Below are 12,423 nucleotides of genomic sequence, written 5' to 3'. Positions count from 1 at the left end.
TTTAAAATGCCTGAGTCTCTCTGTTTAAAATGTCCCAGGTCTCTTTGTTTAAAGTGCCCGAGGTCTCTCTGTTTAAAATGCCCGAGTTTCTCTGTTTAAATTGCCCGAGGTCTCTCCGTTTAAAGTGCCAGAGGTCTCTCTGATTAAAATGCCCGAGTCTCTCTATTTAAAATGCCGCAGGTCTCTCTGTTTAAGGTGCCCGAGAATCTCTGTTTAAAGTGCCCGAGTCTCTCTGTTTAAAATGCCTCAGGTCTCTCTGTTTAAACTGCCCGATTCACTCTGTTTAAAATGCCCGAGTCTCTCTGTTTAAACTGCCCGAGGACTCTCTGTTTAAAATGCCCGAGTTTCTCTGTTTAAACTGACCAAGTACTCTCCGTTTAAAAGGTCCAAGGTCTCTCCGTTTAAACTGCCCGAGTCTCTCTGTTTAAACTGCCCGAGGTCTATCTGTTTAAAATGCCCGAGTCTCTCTGTTTAAACTGCCCGAGTCTCTATGTTTAAAATGCCCGAGTCTCTCTGTTTAAAAAGTCCCAGGTCTCTTTGTTTAAAGTGCCCGAGGTCTCTCTGTTTAAAATGCCCGAGTTTCTCTGTTTAAAGTGCCCGAGGTCTCTCTGTTTAAAAAGTCCCAGGTCTCTCTGTTTGAACTGCTCGAGTATTTCTGTTTAAACTGCCCGAGGTCTCTCTGTTTAAAATGCCCGAGTCTCTCTGTTTAAACTGCCCGAGTCTCTATGCTTAAAATGCCTGAGTCTCTCTGTTTAAAATGTCCCAGGTCTCTTTGTTTAAAGAGCCCGAGGTCTCTCTGTTTAAAATGCCCGAGTTTCTCTGTTTAAATTGCCCGAGGTCTCTCTGTTTAAAATGCCCGAGTTTCTCTGTTTAAACTGCCCGAGGACTATCTGTTTAAAATGCCCGAGGTCTGTCTGTTTAAACTGCCCGAGTTCTCTCTGTTTAAACTGCCCGAGTTCTCTCTGTTTAATCTGCCCTAGGTCTCTCTGTTGAAAATGCCCCATGTCTCTCTGTTTAAACTGCCCGAGTCTCTATGTTTAAAATGCCTGAGTCTCTCTGTTTAAAATGTCCCAGGTCTCTTTGTTTAAAGTGCCCGAGGTCTCTCTGTTTAAACTGCCCGACGTCTCTCTGTTTAAATTGCCCGAGGTCTCTCTGTTTAAAATGCCCGAGTTTCTCTGTTTAAAGTGCCCGAGGTCTCTCTGTTTAAACTGCCCGAGGTCTCTCTGTTTAAAATGCCAGAGGTCTATCTGTTTAAAATGTCCCAGGTCTCTCTGTTTAAACTGCTGGAGTATCTCTGTTTAAACTGCCCGAGGTCTATCTGTTTAAAATGCCAGAGGAATATCTGTTTAAAATGTCCCAGGTCTCTCTGTTTAAAGTGCCCGAGTCTCTCTGTTTAAACTGCCCGAGGTCTATCTGTTTAAACTGCCCGAGTCTCTCTGTTTAAACTGCCCGATGTCTATCTGTTTAAAATGCCCGAGTTCTCTCTGTTTAAACTGCCCTAGGTCTCTCTGTTGAAAATGCCCCAGGTCTCTCTGTTTAAACTGCCCGAGTCTCTATGTTTAAAATGCCAGAGTCTCTCTATTTAAAATGCCAGAGGTCTCTCTGTTTTAAATGCCCGAGGTCTCTCTGTTCAAACTGCCCGAGTCTCTCTGTTTAACCTGGCCGAGTCTCTCTGTGTAAAGTGCACGAGGTCTCTCCGTTTAAAGTGCCAGAGGTCTCTCTGCTTAAAATGCCCGAGTCTGTCTGTTTAAAATGCCCCAGGTCTCTCTGTTTAAGGTGCCCGAGCCTCTCTGTTTAAACTGACCGATTCACTCTGTTTAAAATGCCCGAGTCTCTCTGTTTAAACTGCCCGAGATCTCTCTGTTTAAAATGCCGAAGTTTCTCTGTTTAAACTGCCCCCGGTCTCTCCGTTTAAAAGGTCCCAGGTCTCTCCGTTTAAACTGCCCGAGTCTCTCTGTTTAAACTGCCCGAGGTCTATCTGTTTAAAATGCCCTAGTATCTCTGATTAAACTGCCCGAGTCTCTATGTTTAAAATGCCCGAGTCTCTCTGTTTAAAATGTCCCAGGTCTCTTTGTTTGAAGTGCCAGAGGTCTCTCTGTTTAAAATGCCCGAGTTTCTCTGTTTAAAGTGCCCGAGGTCTCTCTGTTTAAAATGTCCCAGGTCTCTCTGTTTAAACTGCTCGAGTATTTCTGTTTGAACTGCCCGAGGTCTCTCTGTTTAAAATGCCCGAGTCTCTCTGTTTAAACTGCCCGAGTCTCTATGTTTAAAATGCCTGAGTCTCTCTGTTTAAAATGTCCCAGGTCTCTTTGTTTAAAGTGCCCGAGGACTCTCTGTTTAAAATGCCCGAGTTTCTCTGTTTAAAGTGCCCGAGGTCTCTCTGTTTAACCTGCCCGACGTCTCTCTGTTTAACTTGCCCGATGTCTCTCTGTTTAAAATGCCCGAGTTGCTCTGTTTAAACTGCCCGAGGTCTCTCTGTTTAAAAAGCCAGAGGTCTATCTGTTTAAAATGTCCCAGGTCTCTCTGTTTAAACTGCTCCAGTATCTCCGTTTAAACTGCCCGAGGTCTATCTGTTTAAAATGCCAGAGGAATATCTGTTAAAATGTCCCAGGTCTCTCTGTTTAAAGTGCCCGAGTCTCTCTGTTTAAAATGTCCCAGGTCTCTTTGTTTGAAGTGCCCGAGGTCTCTCTGTTTAAAATGCCCGAGTTTCTCTGTTTAAAGTGCCCGAGGTCTATCTGTTTAAAAAGGCCCAGGTCTCTCTGTTTAAACTGCCCGAGTATTTCTGTTTGAACTGCCCGAGTCTCTATGTTTAAAATGCCCGAGTCTCTCTGTTTAAACTGCCCGAGTCTCTATGTTTAAAATGCCTGAGTCTCTCTGTTTAAAATGTCCCAGGTCTCTTTGTTTAAAGTGCCCGAGGTCTCTCTGTTTAAAATGCCCGAGTTTCTCTGTTTAAAGTGCCCGAGGTCTCTCTGTTTAAACTGCCCGACGTCTCTCTGTTTAAATTGCCCGAGGTCTCTCTGTTTAAAATGCCCGAGTTTCTCAGTTTAAAGTGCCCGAGGTCTCTCTGTTTAAACTGCCCGAGGTCTCTCTGTTTAAAATGCCAGAGGTCTATCTGTTTAAAATGTCCCAGGTCTCTCTGTTTAAACTGCTCGAGTATCTCTGTTTAAATTGCCCGAGGTCTATCTGTTTAAAATGCCAGAGGAATATCTGTTTAAAAAGTCCCAGGTCTCTCTGTTTAAAGTGCCCGAGTCTCTATGTTTAAACTGCCCGAGGTCTATCTGTTTAAACTGCTCGAGTATCTCTGTTTAAACTGCCCGAGGTATATCTGTTTAAAATGCCTGAGGAATATCTGTTTAAAATGTCCCAGGTCTCTCTGTTTAAAGTGCCCGAGTCTCTCTGTTTAAACTGCCCGAGGTCTATCTGTTTAAACTGCCCGAGTCTCTCTGTTTCAACTGCCCGAGGTCTATCTGTTTAAAATGCCTGAGGTCTCTTGTTTAAACTGCCCGAGTTCTCTCTGTTTAAACTGCCCGAGTTCTCTCTGTTTAAACTGCCCTAGTTCTCTCTGTTGAACATGCCCCAGGACTCTCTGTTTAAACTGCCCGAGTCTCTATGTTTAAAATGACCGAGTCCATCTATTTAAAATGCCAGAGGTCTCTCTGTTTAAAATGCCCGAGGTCTCTCGGTTCAAACTGCCCGAGTCTCTCTGTTTAACCTGGCCGAGTCTCTCTGTTTAAAGTGCCCGAGGTCTCTCCGTTTAAAGTGCCAGAGGTCTCTCTGCTTAAAATGCCCGAGTCTCTCTGTTTAAAATGCCCCAGGTCTCTCTGTTTAAGGTGCCCGAGTCTCTCTGTTTAAAGTGCCCGATTCACTCTGTTTAAAATGCCCGAGTCTCTCTGTTTAAACTGCCCGAGGTCTCTCTGTTTAAAATGCCCGAGTTTCTCTGTTTAAACTGCCCCAGGTCTCTCTGTTTAAGGTGCCCGAGCCTCTCTGTTTAAACTGACCGATTCACTCTGTTTAAAATGCCCGAGTCTCTCTGTTTAAACTGCCCGAGTTTCTCTGTTTAAACTGCCCCCGGTCTCTCCGTTTAAAAGGTCCCAGGTCTCTCCGTTTAAACTGCCCGAGTCTCTCTGTTTAAACTGCCCGAGGTCTATCTGTTTAAAATGCCCGAGTATCTCTGTTTAAACTGCCCGAGTCTCTATGTTTAAAATGCCCGAGTCTCTCTGTTTAAAATGTCCCAGATCTCTTTGTTTGAAGTGCCAGAGGTCTCTCTGTTTAAAATGCCCGAGTTTCTCTGTTTAAAGTGCCCGAGGTCTCTCTGTTTAAAATGTCCCAGGTCTCTCTGTTTAAACTGCTCGAGTATTTCTGTTTGAACTGCCCGAGGTCTCTCTGTTTAAAATGCCCGAGTCACTCTGTTTAAACTGCCCGAGTCTCTATGTTTAAAATGCCTGAGTCTCTCTGTTTAAAATGTCCCAGGTCTCTTTGTTTAAAGTGCCCGAGGTCTCTCTGTTTAAAATGCCCGAGTTTCTCTGTTTAAAGTCCCCGAGGTCTATCTGTTTAAAATGCCAGAGGAATATCTGTTTAAAATGTCCCAGGTCTCTCTGTTTAAAGTACCCGAGTCTCTCTGTTTAAAATGTCCAAGGTCTCTTTGTTTGAAGTGCCCGAGGTCTCTCTGTTTAAAATGTCCCAGCTCTCTCTGTTTAAACTGCCCGAGTTCTCTCTGTTTAAACTGCCCTAGGTCTCTCTGTTGAAAATGCCCCAGGACTCTCTGTTTAAACTGCCCGAGTCTCTATGTTTAAAATGACCGAGTCTCTCTATTTAAAATGCCAGAGGTCTCTCTGTTTAAAATGCCCGAGGTCTCTCGGTTCAAACTGCCCGAGTCTCTCTGTTTAACCTGGCCGAGTCTCTCTGTTTAAAGTGCCCGAGGTCTCTCCGTTTAAAGTGCCAGAGGTCTCTCTGCTTAAAATGCCCGAGTCTCTCTGTTTAAAATGCCCGAGTCTCTCTGTTTAAACTGCCCGAGTCTCTATGTTTAAAATGCCCAAGTTTCTCTGTTTAAAGTGCCCGAGGTCTGTCTGTTTAAAATGACCCAGGTCTCTCTGTTTAAACTGCTCGAGTATTTCTTTTTAAACTGCCCGAGGTCTCTCTGTTTAAAATGCCCGAGTTCTCTCTGTTTAAACTGCCCTAGGTCTCTCTGTTGAAAATGCCCCAGGACTCTCTGTTTAAACTGCCCGAGTCTCTATGTTTAAAATGACCGAGTCTCTCTATTTAAAATGCCAGAGGTCTCTCTGTTTAAAATGCCCGAGGTCTCTCGGTTCAAACTGCCCGAGTCTCTCTGTTTAACCTGGCCGAGTCTCTCTGTTTAAAGTGCCCGAGGTCTCTCCGTTTAAAGTGCCAGAGGTCTCTCTGCTTAAAATGCCCGAGTCTCTCTGTTTAAAATGCCCGAGTCTCTCTGTTTAAACTGCCCGAGTCTCTATGTTTAAAATGCCCGAGTTTCTCTGTTTAAAGTGCCCGAGGTCTCTCTGTTTAAAATGTCCCAGGTCTCTCTGTTTAAACTGCTCGAGTATTTCTGTTTAAACTGCCCGAGGTCTCTCTGTTTAAAATGCCCGAGTCTCTCTGTTTAAACTGCCCGAGTCTCTATGTTTAAAATGCCTGAGTCTCTCTGTTTAAAATGTCCCAGGTCTCTTTGTTTAAAGTGCCCGAGGTCTCTCTGTTTAAAATGCCCGAGTTTCTCTGTTTAAATTGCCCGAGGTCTCTGCGTTTAAAGTGCCAGAGGTCTCTCTGATTAAAATGCCCGAGTCTCTCTATTTAAAATGCCGCAGGTCTCTCTGTTTAAGGTGCCCGAGAATCTCTGTTTAAAGTGCCCGAGTCTCTCTGTTTAAAATGCCTCAGGTCTCTCTGTTTAAACTGCCCGATTCACTCTGTTTAAAATGCCCGAGTCTCTCTGTTTAAACTGCCCGAGGACTCTCTGTTTAAAATGCCCGAGTTTCTCTGTTTAAACTGACCAAGTACTCTCCGTTTAAAAGGTCCAAGGTCTCTCCGTTTAAACTGCCCGAGTCTCTCTGTTTAAACTGCCCGAGGTCTATCTGTTTAAAATGCCCGAGTCTCTCTGTTTAAACTGCCCGAGTCTCTATGTTTAAAATGCCCGAGTCTCTCTGTTTAAAAAGTCCCAGGTCTCTTTGTTTAAAGTGCCCGAGGTCTCTCTGTTTAAAATGCCCGAGTTTCTCTGTTTAAAGTGCCCGAGGTCTCTCTGTTTAAAATGTCCCAGGTCTCTCTGTTTAAACTGCTCGAGTATTTCTGTTTAAACTGCCCGAGGTCTCTCTGTTTAAAATGCCCGAGTCTCTCTGTTTAAACTGCCCGAGTCTCTATGCTTAAAATGCCTGAGTCTCTCTGTTTAAAATGTCCCAGGTCTCTTTGTTTAAAGAGCCCGAGGTCTCTCTGTTTAAAATGCCCGAGTTTCTCTGTTTAAATTGCCCGAGGTCTCTCTGTTTAAAATGCCCGAGTTTCTCTGTTTAAACAGCCCGAGGACTATCTGTTTAAAATGCCCGAGGTCTGTCTGTTTAAACTGCCCGAGTTCTCTCTGTTTAAACTGCCCGAGTTCTCTCTGTTTAATCTGCCCTAGGTCTCTCTGTTGAAAATGCCCCATGTCTCTCTGTTTAAACTGCCCGAGTCTCTATGTTTAAAATGCCTGAGTCTCTCTGTTTAAAATGTCCCAGGTCTCTTTGTTTAAAGTGCCCGAGGTCTCTCTGTTTAAACTGCCCGACGTCTCTCAGTTTAAATTGCCCGAGGTCTCTCTGTTTAAAATGCCCGAGTTTCTCTGTTTAAAGTGCCCGAGGTCTCTCTGTTTAAACTGCCCGAGGTCTCTCTGTTTAAAATGCCAGAGGTCTATCTGTTTAAAATGTCCCAGGTCTCTCTGTTTAAACTGCTGGAGTATCTCTGTTTAAACTGCCCGAGGTCTATCTGTTTAAAATGCCAGAGGAATATCTGTTTAAAATGTCCCAGGTCTCTCTGTTTAAAGTGCCCGAGTCTCTCTGTTTAAACTGCCCGAGGTCTATCTGTTTAAACTGCCCGAGTCTCTCTGTTTAAACTGCCCGAGGTCTATCTGTTTAAAATGCCCGAGTTCTCTCTGTTTAAACTGCCCTAGGTCTCTCTGTTGAAAATGCCCCAGGTCTCTCTGTTTAAACTGCCCGAGTCTCTATGTTTAAAATGCCAGAGTCTCTCTATTTAAAATGCCAGAGGTCTCTCTGTTTTAAATGCCCGAGGTCTCTCTGTTCAAACTGCCCGAGTCTCTCTGTTTAACCTGGCCGAGTCTCTCTGTGTAAAGTGCACGAGGTCTCTCCGTTTAAAGTGCCAGAGGTCTCTCTGCTTAAAATGCCCGAGTCTGTCTGTTTAAAATGCCCCAGGTCTCTCTGTTTAAGGTGCCCGAGCCTCTCTGTTTAAACTGACCGATTCACTCTGTTTAAAATGCCCGAGTCTCTCTGTTTAAACTGCCCGAGATCTCTCTGTTTAAAATGCCGAAGATTCTCTGTTTAAACTGCCCCCGGTCTCTCCGTTTAAAAGGTCCCAGGTCTCTCCGTTTAAACTGCCCGAGTCTCTCTGTTTAAACTGCCCGAGGTCTATCTGTTTAAAATGCCCTAGTATCTCTGTTTAAACTGCCCGAGTCTCTATGTTTAAAATGCCCGAGTCTCTCTGTTTAAAATGTCCCAGGTCTCTTTGTTTGAAGTGCCAGAGGTCTCTCTGTTTAAAATGCCCGAGTTTCTCTGTTTAAAGTGCCCGAGGTCTCTCTGTTTAAAATGTCCCAGGTCTCTCTGTTTAAACTGCTCGAGTATTTCTGTTTGAACTGCCCGAGGTCTCTCTGTTTAAAATGCCCGAGTCTCTCTGTTTAAACTGCCCAAGTCTCTATGTTTAAAATGCCTGAGTCTCTCTGTTTAAAATGTCCCAGGTCTCTTTGTTTAAAGTGCCCGAGGACTCTCTGTTTAAAATGCCCGAGTTTCTCTGTTTAAAGTGCCCGAGGTCTCTCTGTTTAACCTGCCCGACGTCTCTCTGTTTAACTTGCCCGATGTCTCTCTGTTTAAAATGCCCGAGTTGCTCTGTTTAAACTGCCCGAGGTCTCTCTGTTTAAAAAGCCAGAGGTCTATCTGTTTAAAATGTCCCAGGTCTCTCTGTTTAAACTGCTCCAGTATCTCCGTTTAAACTGCCCGAGGTCTATCTGTTTAAAATGCCAGAGGAATATCTGTTAAAATGTCCCAGGTCTCTCTGTTTAAAGTGCCCGAGTCTCTCTGTTTAAAATGTCCCAGGTCTCTTTGTTTGAAGTGCCCGAGGTCTCTCTGTTTAAAATGCCCGAGTTTCTCTGTTTAAAGTGCCCGATGTCTATCTGTTTAAAAAGGCCCAGGTCTCTCTGTTTAAACTGCCCGAGTATTTCTGTTTGAACTGCCCGAGTCTCTATGTTTAAAATGCCCGAGTCTCTCTGTTTAAACTGCCCGAGTCTCTATGTTTAAAATGCCTGAGTCTCTCTGTTTAAAATGTCCCAGGTCTCTTTGTTTAAAGTGCCCGAGGTCTCTCTGTTTAAAATGCCCGAGTTTCTCTGTTTAAAGTGCCCGAGGTCTCTCTGTTTAAACTGCCCGACGTCTCTCTGTTTAAATTGCCCGAGGTCTCTCTGTTTAAAATGCCCGAGTTTCTCAGTTTAAAGTGCCCGAGGTCTCTCTGTTTAAACTGCCCGAGGTCTCTCTGTTTAAAATGCCAGAGGTCTATCTGTTTAAAATGTCCCAGGTCTCTCTGTTTAAACTGCTCGAGTATCTCTGTTTAAATTGCCCGAGGTCTATCTGTTTAAAATGCCAGAGGAATATCTGTTTAAAAAGTCCCAGGTCTCTCTGTTTAAAGTGCCCGAGTCTCTATGTTTAAACTGCCCGAGGTCTATCTGTTTAAACTGCTCGAGTATCTCTGTTTAAACTGCCCGAGGTCTATCTGTTTAAAATGCCTGAGGAATATCTGTTTAAAATGTCCCAGGTCTCTCTGTTTAAAGTGCCCGAGTCTCTCTGTTTAAACTGCCCGAGGTCTATCTGTTTAAACTGCCCGAGTCTCTCTGTTTCAACTGCCCGAGGTCTATCTGTTTAAAATGCCTGAGGTCTCTTGTTTAAACTGCCCGAGTTCTCTCTGTTTAAACTGCCCGAGTTCTCTCTGTTTAAACTGCCCTAGTTCTCTCTGTTGAACATGCCCCAGGACTCTCTGTTTAAACTGCCCGAGTCTCTATGTTTAAAATGACCGAGTCCATCTATTTAAAATGCCAGAGGTCTCTCTGTTTAAAATGCCCGAGGTCTCTCGGTTCAAACTGCCCGAGTCTCTCTGTTTAAAGTGCCCGAGGTCTCTCCGTTTAAAGTGCCAGAGGTCTCTCTGCTTAAAATGCCCGAGTCTCTCTGTTTAAAATGCCCCAGGTCTCTCTGTTTAAGGTGCCCGAGTCTCTCTGTTTAAAGTGCCCGATTCACTCTGTTTAAAATGCCCGAGTCTCTCTGTTTAAACTGCCCGAGGTCTCTCTGTTTAAAATGCCCGAGTTTCTCTGTTTAAACTGCCCCAGGTCTCTCTGTTTAAAATGTCCCAGGTCTCTCTGTTTAAACTGCTCGAGTATTTCTGTTTAAACTGCCCGAGTTTCTGTGTTTAAAATGCCCGAGTCTCTATGTTTAAATTGCCCGAGGTCTCTCTGTTTAAAATGCCCGTGTTTCTCTTTTTAAAGTGCCCGAGGTCTCTCTGTTTAAACTGCCCGAGGTCTCTCTGTTTAAAATGCCAGAGGTCTATCTGTTTAAAATGTCCCAGGTCTCTCTGTTTAAAGTGCCCGAGTCTCTCTGTTTAAACTGCCCGAGGTCTATCTGTTTAAACTGCCCGAGTCTCTCTGTTTAAACTGCCCGAGGTCTATCTGTTTAAAATGCCCGAATTCTCTCTTTTTAAACTGCCCGAGTTCTCTCTGTTTAAACTGCCCTAGTCTCTATGTTTAAAATGCCCGAGTCTCTCTATTTAAAATGCCAGAGGTCTCTCTGTTTAAAATGCCCGAGGTCTCTCTGTTCAAACTGCCCGAGTCTCTCTGTTTTACCTGGCCGAGTCACTCTGTTTAAAGTGCCCGAGGTCTCTCCGTTTTAAGGGCCAGAGGTCTCTCTGCTTAAAATGCCCGAGTCTCTCTGTTTAAAATGCACCAGGTCTCTCTGTTTAAGGTGCCCGAGTCTCTCTGTTTAAAGTGCCCGAGTCTCTCTGTTTAAAATGCCCGAGTTTATCTGTTTAAAGTGCCCGAGGTCTCTCTGTTTAAAATGTCCCAGGTCTCTCTGTTTAAACTGCTCGAGTATTTCTTTTTAAACAGCCCGAGGTCTCTCTGTTTAAAATGCCCGAGTCTCTCTGTTTAAACTGCCCGAGTCTCTATGTTTAAAATGCCTGAGTCTCTCTGTTTAAAATGTCCCAGGTCTCTTTGTTTAAAGTTCCCGAGGTCTCTCTGTTTAAAATGCCCGAGTTTCTCTGTTTAAATTGCCCGAGGTCTCTCTGTTTAAACTGCCCGACGTCTCTCTGTTTAAATTGCCCGAGGTCTATCTGTTTAAAATGCCCGAATTCTCTCTGTTTAAACTGCCTGAGTTCTCTCTGCTTAAACTGCCCGAGTTCTCTCAGTTTAAACTGCCCTAGGTCTCTCTGTTGAAAATGCCCCAGGTCTCTTTGTTTAAACTGCCCGAGTCTCTATGTTTAAAATGCCCGAGTCTCTCTGTTTAAAGTGCCCGAGGTCTCTCTGTTTAAAATGTCCCAGGTCTCTCTGTTTAAACTGCTCGAGTATTTCTGTTTGAACTGCCCGAGGTCTCTCTGTTTAAACTGCCCGAGTCTCTATGTTTAAAATGCCTGAGTCTCTCTGTTTAAAATGTCCCAGGTCTCTTTGTTTAAAGTGCCCGAGGACTCTCTGTTTAAAATGCCCGAGTTTCTCTGTTTAAAGTGCCCGAGGTCTCTCTGTTTAACCTGCCCGACGTCTCTCTGTTTAACTTGCCCGATGTCTCTCTGTTTAAAATGCCCGAGTTGCTCTGTTTAAACTGCCCGAGGTCTCTCTGTTTAAAAAGCCAGAGGTCTATCTGTTTAAAATGTCCCAGGTCTCTCTGTTTAAACTGCTCCAGTATCTCCGTTTAAACTGCCCGAGGTCTATCTGTTTAAAATGCCAGAGGAATATCTGTTAAAATGTCCCAGGTCTCTCTGTTTAAAGTGCCCGAGTCTCTCTGTTTAAAATGTCCCAGGTCTCTTTGTTTGAAGTGCCCGAGGTCTCTCTGTTTAAAATGCCCGAGTTTCTCTGTTTAAAGTGCCCGAGGTCTATCTGTTTAAAAAGGCCCAGGTCTCTCTGTTTAAACTGCCCGAGTATTTCTGTTTGAACTGCCCGAGTCTCTATGTTTAAAATGCCCGAGTCTCTCTGTTTAAACTGCCCGAGTCTCTATGTTTAAAATGCCTGAGTCTCTCTGTTTAAAATGTCCCAGGTCTCTTTGTTTAAAGTGCCCGAGGTCTCTCTGTTTAAAATGCCCGAGTTTCTCTGTTTAAAGTGCCCGAGGTCTCTCTGTTTAAACTGCCCGACGTCTCTCTGTTTAAATTGCCCGAGGTCTCTCTGTTTAAAATGCCCGAGTTTCTCAGTTTAAAGTGCCCGAGGTCTCTCTGTTTAAACTGCCCGAGGTCTCTCTGTTTAAAATGCCAGAGGTCTATCTGTTTAAAATGTCCCAGGTCTCTCTGTTTAAACTGCTCGAGTATCTCTGTTTAAATTGCCCGAGGTCTATCTGTTTAAAATGCCAGAGGAATATCTGTTTAAAAAGTCCCAGGTCTCTCTGTTTAAAGTGCCCGAGTCTCTATGTTTAAACTGCCCGAGGTCTATCTGTTTAAACTGCTCGAGTATCTCTGTTTAAACTGCCCGAGGTCTATCTGTTTAAAATGCCTGAGGAATATCTGTTTAAAATGTCCCAGGTCTCTCTGTTTAAAGTGCCCGAGTCTCTCTGTTTAAACTGCCCGAGGTCTATCTGTTTAAACTGCCCGAGTCTCTCTGTTTCAACTGCCCGAGGTCTATCTGTTTAAAATGCCTGAGGTCTCTTGTTTAAACTGCCCGAGTTCTCTCTGTTTAAACTGCCCGAGTTCTCTCTGTTTAAACTGCCCTAGTTCTCTCTGTTGAACATGCCCCAGGACTCTCTGTTTAAACTGCCCGAGTCTCTATGTTTAAAATGACCGAGTCCATCTATTTAAAATGCCAGAGGTCTCTCTGTTTAAAATGCCCGAGGTCTCTCGGTTCAAACTGCCCGAGTCTCTCTGTTTAACCTGGCCGAGTCTCTCTGTTTAAAGTGCCCGAGGTCTCTCCGTTTAAAGTGCCAGAGGTCTCTCTGCTTAAAATGCCCGAGTCTCTCTGTTTAAAATGCCCCAGGTCTCTCTGTTTAAGGTGCCCGAGTCTCTCTG

Source organism: Carcharodon carcharias (genome assembly GCF_017639515.1).
Source record: "Carcharodon carcharias isolate sCarCar2 chromosome 38 unlocalized genomic scaffold, sCarCar2.pri SUPER_38_unloc_15, whole genome shotgun sequence".
NCBI lineage: Eukaryota > Metazoa > Chordata > Chondrichthyes > Lamniformes > Lamnidae > Carcharodon > Carcharodon carcharias.
This window is presented reverse-complemented; position numbering follows the sequence as displayed.